Source organism: Triticum urartu, chromosome 7, assembly GCF_003073215.2.
Source record: "Triticum urartu cultivar G1812 chromosome 7, Tu2.1, whole genome shotgun sequence".
Lineage (NCBI taxonomy): Eukaryota > Viridiplantae > Streptophyta > Magnoliopsida > Poales > Poaceae > Triticum > Triticum urartu.
The window spans coordinates 45,356,722-45,367,435 of record NC_053028.1 but is presented as its reverse complement, the minus strand read 5'-3'; positions in this window follow the sequence as shown (position 1 = coordinate 45,367,435).

The following is a 10,714-nucleotide window of genomic DNA, read 5'->3' as shown; positions in this document are numbered from 1 at the left end:
TCCAGGCTGCGGTCACCGTGTCTAGGAAGCGCGGGAAGCGGGGCCAGAACGGCTCGAATTTGAAAGGCCTGCGTTGGCGAGGGCCCGCTGCGTCAGAGAGCAGTAGCGGGCAGTGGTCGGAGCACGCTGTGGAAGCAGCTAGCAGCATTGTTTGGGGGAGCAAAGTTTCCCATGGCACATTGCAGAAGAACTTGTCGATGCCCACCATTGTTGGGTTGTCGCGCTCGTTGCTCCAGGTGAATTTGCGGTTTGCGCATTTGATTTGGCGTAGTCCGGCTCTGTCTAAGGCGGCCCGAAAGCGTCCCATGAGTCTCCTATTTAAGTTGAGGTTGTTCTTCTCCCTATCCTCGTAAATTTGGTTGAAGTCGCCGTTGATTAGCCATGGGTCAGATCAAGGCGGGGCAGAGTTTGTGATCTCGGCTAGGAAGGCCTCCTTGCCTGCGTCGTCGGTCGGGCCATAGACAGAAGTAAGCCAGAACGAGGTCTGGTGAGAAGCTAAGCTAACTTTGACAGTGATTGCAAACTGTCCAACGGCGTGGGTGGCTACGTCGACAAGGTACTGATTCCACAGGATGGCAATGCCGCCGCGAGTGCCAGAGGCGGGTAGCACCGCGCATCCCCGCAGGGTTTGGCCACCGATGTCGCGTACGAGGGCCGGCGTCCATTCGTCGATCTTGGTCTCTTGCAAGCACAAGATGGCTGTGCGGTGCGCAGCGACAACCTCACGAATTGTTTCACGCTTCGCCGGTGAGTTTAGGCCTCGAACATTCCAGCTCATGATCGGGGGTGTGGTTGGTTCGTCATTCATGGGGACATAGGTTGTTTCTCCGGCGACTACACATACTAAGAAAACACCGGGGAATGCCGTCGCCCACCAATAGGCCCCAAACTACGACGGCACCAGCTCGACCTCACACTACTACCAACACAGGGGGGAAGCAACCCTATCTCAGACCAGCCGATCGCTGGCCGCCACCGGAGACTACAACTACTACTAAAACAGAGAGAACTAGCTAACATGACTACACCATGGCCTCCTCGGCGACTCCTTCAGGCCCGTTGAGGCCGGCAGCGATACACAGGGCCTCCGTGCCCATTCTGGTGAGCTTGGCGATGACGGCGATATCTTCTTCAGAGAGTGGTTCGTCGAACCTGCGCACTAGCGCCTCGGCCGCCTTCTTCGTCATCTTCTCTTTTGGACCAAGAAGGCCAAGGCCCTGAACCAGGCGGAGCGTGCCGCGCTGGGCAACGGGCACCTTGCAGTTCTGGGCTGCCTGGTGGGCGCTCTGTCGCGGCGGAGGAACAGATGTGGCACGCGTCTTGGGTGGAGCAGAGCTGCGCTTGGACGGGGGAAGACCGAGCAGGGGAGCCGGTTTGTCGCAGAAGAGGCGTCGGGGCGCAGCTGAGGACTCAGCGATCTCCAGGAGTTGAACTTGCTACGTGACTGCCCCCAGCTCGACCGCAACCGTTGTCGCAGCCGTCGGGGTCTGGCAGCTGAGCAGCGCTGGGCTGTGACATGAGCCAGAGAGCGTTGGGCTGAAAACGTCCGGGATGTCCACCGATTCCTTGCCCTTGGTCTTCATTGCTTCTTCTTCGAATTCAAGCGGCACCGCCGCCGAGGCCGCGATCACCTCATCAAGCTGAGCCGCGACGTCGTCGCCAGGAGCCGTGGGAGCGATCAGCACCTTGCCTGCCGTGGTGAAGAACTCGTCGACGTCGTCGGGGGCGGGGGTGGTGGCAGGAGCGGGCAGACGCACGGCCGTGGGCGGGGTGGGCACGTGCACCCGGCTGGCCAAGCGCTGCTTGTCGGTCTTCTTTTGGCATGGGAACACTTGGCCGGAGGAGCGGACGCGCCCCCCGTGCCGGCCACTGCTTGAGCGCCGAGGCGGGGGGGGAGCGGCTACGGTGGCGCACTCTGCTTGTTGCCCCGTCCGCACCTGACGAGGCGTTGGAGGCGCGCCCGCGTCCCAACAGCGTGTCCTTCCAAGAGCGACGGCCGCCGCCGCCCCGCCCATCATCGTCGCGGTGCTGGTCACCGCGGGGGAGGCCCCGGCAGCCAGTGTCGACCACCGGAGCGCGTTGCTGACGGCGATGGCGCTCTTCGGGTTGTCCGTCCTCAACGTGCATGACCCAAGTGCCGGGGAAGATGCGCGGCAGGTCGTCGTCGTGGTCCGAGTCGGAGGAGGGCAAGCCGCTCTGGGCGGAGTGCGAGGAGCACGGCGAGCGGGGGGACCAGTCCTCCATCCTGTCGACGTGGATGAGCAGATCGTAGCGTTCGGCGCCGGGTGGCAGGGCGACCCGCCGGTCAGGCGGCGAGTAGCCCTCCATCTCCTCGACGCGCCCCGCGCCCTGGGGGAGCTTCCAGTAGGTGTGCCTGGTGGGGATGAAGGCCATGTCCCAGACCCACACCCAGCAGGCGAAATGCTTGGTGTGGTCACGCTCAAGCGTGCAGCTGTCGAGGCGGTCAATGCGCACCTTGTTGCCGAACACTTCCTGGACGCCTTCCAGGGTCCAGTATTGTTGCGGCGGATGCTCGATGACGCAGCGGACGTGGAGGTTGAAGGTACCGTGGTCGGCGTGGTCGTTTTCTCTCCATGGCGCGATGATGAAGTTGACGCCGTCGACGCGCAGGGTGCCGCGGCGCACCACATTGTCGTGGTGGGCAGGCTGGGTGAAGACGACGAAGAAATCCTTCGGGTTGTGCGCCATCACACGCAGGTGGTGCGGTGGAACGCAGAGCTGCGCCTCAAACGCGCGGCCCACAACCATGGGCGAGGTGGCGCTGACCCCGTCGAGCGCGCGCAGCGTAACAGCATGTCGCCGGAGGAAGAAGATGCTCTGCTCAATGGCCGGGGTGGATTCGCCGATCTTGTGGCTCGAGCGCGGGCGCCTTGCCGGGTCGACCAGGCTGAGTTCAGCCATGTCAGCCTCGGGTGCTGCTTGGGGTGGCGTTGGCGGAGGTGGTGGTGTAGGGAAGTGGAGGCGAGCGTGAGCCGGCGTGCGAGGAGGAAGCGGGCCTATCCTACTGGAGGCAGGGCCGCCATGGCCGTTGCGAGGGTTCTGGGGGCACTCCCTAGCAAAATGGCCGAAGAGCTCGCAGATTACGCAGCGAAGGGGGTCACAGCAGTCCTTTCTACGGTGGTGCTTGCTGAGGCAGCGAAAGCAACGGCCGCGGAAGCGGCTTAAGAAGGCCTCCCGGCCACCCCCTCATTGAATCCCGGCCGGCGGTCCGAGCGAGGAGCTGTGCTCGACCTTGGAGAGACCGGCATATCCAGGGAGGCCTTGCGGTTTTTGCGCGAGGAGACCTCGGTCCAGCCACCGTCCATTCCCGAAGAGGAATGGTCGACCGCAGGGGATGGGACGACGATGATGGACTGCAGTCGTTGGGGTGGGGGAGGGGAGAGATCCGCCGGATCTTCAAAGGCCGCCGTCGTGGCGCATTGACCACGCAGCAGCAGGCGCGGCGGGGCCGCCGGATTCGGGATTGAATGCGCCATAGGGCCCGGGATCTCGGACGGGGCGGGGGGAGGGAGTGGATTCTCCCCCGGTCCAGAGCCAGCCGGCGCACAGCCCAGCGGATCTGAGACAGAGGCGGCAGCGCGTCGGGGTTGCGCGCCCATGCTGGACGCGAGGGAGGTGCCAGCGGCGCGGGAGAGGGCTGGAGGCTACCTAGCGGGAGGGGCGCGTAATACTTCCGTGTTACCACATATGCCGTACCTGATCCCCAGTACCGTCAATTTAAGCATGGACCGGATGCACATATGGCATTGCTTTAAAAAAATACCAAGTTTAAGTAAACTTCGAAAGAGTACACGTTAGATGTAGTCAAACCAGTCACTTTGTGGGCCATGGTTTACGGTTCATAATTGTTCAGAATATTCTGAATCCAGCCAGACCAAGCAAATGGAAGCGGAAAGGAGCGGAGAGATATACAAGGGAATCAAGGAATTGTCTCTGACCTTTAGCGCACCAAGAGGAAGATGCCGGCCGCGAGGCTGGCTTCTGACTCTCTTCATTCCTGCTAAAGCTAAACGTACAGGAGGCATGGGCAATGCAGCGTTCATCATGAAATGTGCTTTTCAGAATCCATTGAGGATGTTGTGGCTTTTGATTGCAAAGTGTAGCTGGAGCCACAACAGACTTTGCACCAAAACTGAAATGTTCTCTGAATGTGGTTTCTGGACAAGGATCAATCGGCATGCCGGAAGAGAACAGAACTGATAGACATACTACTCGTCAACCTTGTCTCGGGAATTCATTAATTATGACGAGAAAAAAACTGTTTTTCCTTGAGTTAATGTTTTATTTCCTTGTTTAGCACATTTAGCTGTGGCGCCACGAGAAACAAGCAGAGAGGGTTGCCATGTAGCAAGCATGATGTCAGGGTGACCTGTTCTAGCCTAGATAATTGGTGACCACAAACCCGATTTCCTTTGTTCAGCATGATGAAGTTTTCATGGAAGAATGATGCATATAGCTATTAGAAGTTTTCTTCTTCTGAAGCAGGGAATCGTTGCTGGTGGTATGTGTCATGCAAATGGTTTCCTTTCAGAAGCAGGTGCAAGATGTACTAGGCGTGTGACCACAGGTCCACATAGTAAGTTGTTCAGAGTTCACACATGCAATTACTATCATAATCAATGCTGGGCAGGACGGAAACCTACAAGGTTTGGAATTCTCTGACCATGGATTGCAACCACATATTGCCACACTTTGCCACATCTCATCTTAGACAAGTTCTTAAGTAAGTTTGATCAAATTAGGTGGGTGTTTGATTCTAGCCACACCTAAGGCAAGAATTTTCTCATGAGAAGTGAACCCCACATGTTATAGACACAAAAAAGTATGGCAAGGTTCCCTTAGACAAGCCAAAGTATGGCTAACAATTTAAGCAACTCAAGTTAGGCAAGTGTGGCAAAAAGTAATGTGACAACATAAGGCAAACATAATCACAATCCAAACAGCCCCTAAGCTTGAAATGGTTACCACTCAGTGATACTACTCCCTCCGCCCCTAGTGTGAGGCAGCCAAGGACAAAGCACACGGTTTGGAGCATCATTAGCTGGCGTCACAAGCCCTCGTTTTGACCTCTTCTTCTTCCTTCTTCATGTGATGCACAACACTCTGGCCATTAACTCTTACCAACTCTCGGGCATTAATTGTTATTTCTTTGCCCCAAGGCAACCATATGTGGCATTTTATTTACTTAGAACAAGTATAATAGGATACAGTCAGCAGGCTGTAAGGATTAAAATATTGTATGTTTTCTAAGTTGGATAAGAGAGAAGGGAAGCGGGCTACAGATTAACAGCGAAACAATGTGCTAGTGTAAGGTGGGCCATCTATTAATAAAGTGATACTACTTAGTAACTAGCTACTATACATGTTGGCTATTAGGTTGGCTATAGATGATATGACAACTTTATATAGTTGATTGTTGGCTATACTATTAATCATGCTCTTAAGTCTATTGAACTCGAATGATGAACTTTGTATAATCAATAAAAGGCTGTGTGCATCACTCCATGCAATGGCTGAGGACGTTCCTCTCCTTTCAAAGAAAAACTGTTGCCAGCTCTTGGGCCAACAAATGTGGAGTCATCTGTTAGAATATTTGGGCATGGGTAGCTAATTCCACTCAAAGGCCCATGTATATGGCAGAAAAAAGTGGAGTTGCAATATTTAGTCCACCCAACTAGTGGAAGTGAAGTTTGACCTCCTTATATAAGGAAGTCTCTGCACTTCACTAAGTGATGGGTATGAATGCAGAGGCAGAGGGTCATCCTTCTTTTCGGAAAAAAGTGATGGGTATGAGGACAGAAAGAGAACCCACAAGCATGTGTTCGCCTCGCCTTACCGAGCTCAGGATGGGGCACGCGACATGCGTGAATTGTCCACCAAAATACGGTACATGACTTGGCATGAGTGCAGCTTCCTCTCATTGTTTTTTTTTCTATTTTCTGACCGTTAAGTTTGCGGGTTGGAAACCTATTTGGGTTAGACCGTGATTGTGACACGTCGGTTCTCCTTTATAAGTGACATATCGGCCACCATCGAAGATACATCAAATTGAGCTAGGGTTTTGCTTTTTGTTGCTTTTGTGTCGTCATCGTAGTCTACTCCATCCCGATCACATGCATGCACCGATGAACGTGGGAGCGGTCTCGCTCCAGTGACTGCACAAAGAGAGGGCGAATAAGGATTTTGAGAAGCGCTTCATGCGGCTGCTCGTGTTTCTTCACCACAGGTTGTCTTCCTCTCAAGAGAGGCGGCGATACGCATCACCGTCTCCATCGTTGTCCACTTCGAACAGTATTTGGCAATATCTTCATCAACAACATCACCTCTGCAATAGTCACAACTATTTCATGTGCAAATGAACAGTGCATGCAACATATTTCAATCTACTCTTTAATTATGGCTGATGCATGTATGATGTTGTTGACTAATTAGTATGATGGAGATATACATGCCAATAGTTGCTTTAATCATGATTTATGTTCTTGAATTCATCATAAATTGTCTAATCATCCAACGATTCAAATAGCTTAATGTAGGCAATTTTCTGAATTAACCATGGCTGATTTTTCGGATGCACCAAGGCTGCATAAATTCACCACCATTGACTTAGGCTTTGAAAGCATCCTTAGTTAGTAATGGCGAGACTGAAGGAACGATCTTTGACAATGATCAGAGAAAATTCAAGGAACCCAATACTATCTTTGTGGAATGTGTCCTATTTATTCAATGGCTCGATTACGACGCTTGAGGTCAATCAACTTAACCGATGAAACTGGCTCTTTTTGATGGCAGTTGCATCCTTGATGTGTTTTCTCGGTAAGAGCGGATTCTGTCTTTTGCAGACGACACATTTGAAAAACAAAGGTTCCGCTCAAGGTTAAGATTTTAATGTGGCTTGCAAAACAATAAGAATGTCATTTGCGATAGCCATCATGGCCATGCAAGGAAGAGTGCGGCCATCTTCACAAAACATCACAATTTTAGGCCCTGTTGAGCAGTAATAAGCCAAGGCTTAATCACTTGCCATCTGCCCGGGGAGGCAATGCCACGAGCGGATCACTGTTAAACCACCATTGTGCAGGGGCACTAAACAACAGAGGCTACGACAACAACCACCCCCAGGCTCTGCACGAGCCCATTTGTTTTGTTTTTACCTGCCCTCTGCACCACATAAAAACGCAGGCACGGGAGTGATCCAGGGGGCTTATCTTGTGCCCTGATACGTGTCACCTGCCACAGAGAAGCGGCACTGCAGTGAGCATGAGCATTGCAAATCCAGGAGGATCATTTTCCCATTATTCTGAGAGCAGTGACATGCAATGCGCGCGCGCGCGCACGATCGATCGATCGATCATTATGAGATCACTGGAAGCTGCCTTTTCGCCGCCCATGTCGATCACACCAGGAATCCAAACATCGTTTTTAATCATGAACACGATGGACAAAAAATGAAAAGGGACTTCGGTCAGCTCAGCTCAGCTCACACTTTTTTTAGGGGAGCTCAGCTCACACTTTCTTTTAACACTTTGTTCTTTTTTGGACAATGGTCCACACGCAAGTGAGAAGACCACTCGTAATGAGCACTTGGTAAATGTAGTACTACTTGTCTTGGTTTGGCTTAAGCACAGACGAGGCAATGCAGCATCAGTTCTCGGACGGGTTTAAACCCATTAATATCGAACAATACGACAGGACAACCGACCTAGCTGTGTGGATTGAAGATTTCCTCCTTCATATTCACATGGATCACGAAGACAACCTACCTGCCGCACAAACTTAAAGGATCGGCTAGGCACTGGCTCAATAGCCCGCCCCCTCACTCCATCAGGAGCTGGGAGGCGCTCGAGGACGCCTTTAGGGGAAATTTTCAGGGCATATATGTTCGGCCCCCGAATGCCGATGATCTCAGTTACAACATTCAACAACCCGGTGAATCAGCAAGGAAATTCTGGAACCGGTTCTTGACTAAGAAGAACCAGATTGTCGATTCGCCTGATTCAGAGGCAATTTCCGCCTTCCGGCATAGTATCCGAGACAGATGACATGTTGCAAAACAATGTCCACGGCGGAGCTTCTAGCGGTGGCACGAGGAGCTGCAACCAGTTCTTATCATGGTCTCCGCCTTTGGGTGAAATTTTACAAGGAGCATAGCCTAAATGTTCTGCTGCTACGTACCGTGTTTCAGAGCTATTCCTTCCGTTACAAAATACATGACGTTTAGGAAGTCTAATTTGAAAGTTCATCCTGCTTTGGGGGAGTGTGCTCTACTTCGGTCTTTTTTTTTGGAAAGGCATCATGGCTAGCTTTATTGATTTCAAATAGGAATTACATCGTCTACGAGTTTGGAAACCAGACAAGCCGGGGGCTCATCAGTCCATGAACTACAAATCTTATTACAAAAACAGTAACTAGCTAGCACATGCGCCGCTTGATTCGAAGAACGAGCACAATGTTTAAAGATAACCTTCCCGATTGATAAAGACACGGCAATGCATTCTGCAAATACTGCTGCAGCCAAGTCCCACCATTCTGTCTGTCCCAAGCAATAGTCAATAACAATTGAAGAATCTGACTCTGCCTCCACCCTGTTGAATCCTAATGAGCTTGCAAAGATCAATCCATCTCTCATCGCCATAGCTTCCGAGGTAACTACATCAGATGCATACTGAATATATTTGCACTGAGCTGCGAAAAAATTACCCTTCTCATCTCTAAGGATTGCCGCCGATGCTCCAGCACCCTCATCCGCATAGAAGGAGGCATCTACATTTAACTTAACAAATTTTGGACCGGGTTTCAACCATCTTTGTTCCTTTGTCACCCTGTTCTTCTCATTTGCTTGATGAAAATTGTTCGCAATTGCTAGAACAGACATAGGCCATCTCATTGTCGGGGGTGTTGCTCCATCATGAGTGTGTTGGCGACGAGTCCACCAGAGGTACCAACTACCAACAGCAAGAATTTGCTTAATATCCAAGTTCGGCTTCATCGGAACCGGCTTATCCTCTGCCAACAGTAAATGCTCCAATATTACCGAACCGGAGCGATCCACCGTTGCAGCTTCGTCAAGAATTTCCAATATGCCCAGGCCTCTCCAAAGTTCTCTGGCCGTCACACATTCAAAAAGAAGATGTTTTATATCCTCAGCAACTCCATGACAAACTGGACAAGCACCATCCGATCCCACATGCCTGTTCATTAGTATGGATTTTAGAGGGATGATTCCATGAAGAGCACGCCAGCAAAATATCAAAACTTTACGTGGTATATTTAGTTTCCAGAGTCTAGTCCACACTTCCGGAGCTTGGGATTTCCTTGGGCATTCAGCCATGTTTGTGTGTGTTCCGAAAGTCCGATACCACTGTATTTTGTATGCTGATCGTACTGTGAATATACCTCTGTGGTCAGGATGCCATGCAATAAAATCATCAAATGCATTGTGACTCGGCGGTATTTGCATAATTCGCCTAACATCCATCGGATTCAGAATTGTTCGAAGCAGTGCTTCATCCCATGTCCCTGATATAGGATCGATTAAGTCACTAACAGAATTGAGCAGAGTATGACCACGACCTGAAATAATCTTCCTATCCGGGCTCCCTGGGATCCATGGATCAGTCCATATATTCACCTTCTCACCGTTTCCAATCCTCCAAATGTATCCCAATTTGAAAGTTTCCAATTCTTTCATGATACTTTGCCAAGTGAAGGAGGATCCATTTTTCAATGTAGCATGGAGCAGACTATAATTGGGAAAATATTTCGCTTTTAGTACCCTCGCACAAAGAGACTCTGGATTGGTTATGAGACGCCAGCATTGTTTCGATAGCATAGCAAGATTAAAAGGAGTGGAGATCCCTAAAGCCCATCCCTCCTTCATTTTTTGGGTAACAAAGCTTCCACCAGGTGTACCAATGCATTCTTTTGTAGTCCTCGTCATCACCCCACCAGAATTAATGCTCTACTTCGGTCTTAATGGAGAAAGGAGACCAACTTTACACTAGTTGAGACAAAACTGTCATATGAGATGGGGTGGATGAGCTGGTGGACTATGCACATGTATCGTCGTTTTGCAACCGCAGCGCTTGCCTCACTTGGAAACTAAGAAGTTGTTCGATATCCCTCCGTTTTGCAACTCGCCGCGGAGTGGAGCAGATATGCAGTTATATTTGGACGAGCCCCTAAGAGCAACTGTAGCAGACCCCGCATCCGACGCAAACCCGCATAATTCCGGCGATTATATGGGCTCGGCCCATTTTTCTGGCAAGACCAGAGCCCGCATCGGTGTCTGGCCCGTAAATTTTTTTGCCGCAGCCCGCAAACGCAACCCCCGAGCTACTATAATTGCGGGTTTGCGGGGCAGATGCGGGTCGAAACCCTATCCTCCCGCCGCCGCGTTCCCCTCCAATTCCCCATCGCGCCGCTCGGTTTCTCGCCGCCGGCAAGCCTTGAACCACCATGTCCGACTCGGGGGATGAGGCGGAGCGCCGCCGCCGCGCCAGATCTGACGCCGCGCGCAAGCGGGGGACGCGTCGGTGGCTCAACCAGGGTGCTCGGCCGCCGCCGGCATTCGACCGGCGCGAGCTCGACGAGTTCGAGCTCGAGCGCGCCCGTCGCCGCCGCGCCTCCTCCGGCAACTGGTCCGCGGGGAGCTCATCCGGCCACGGGTCTGCGGGGTGCTCATTCGTGGGCG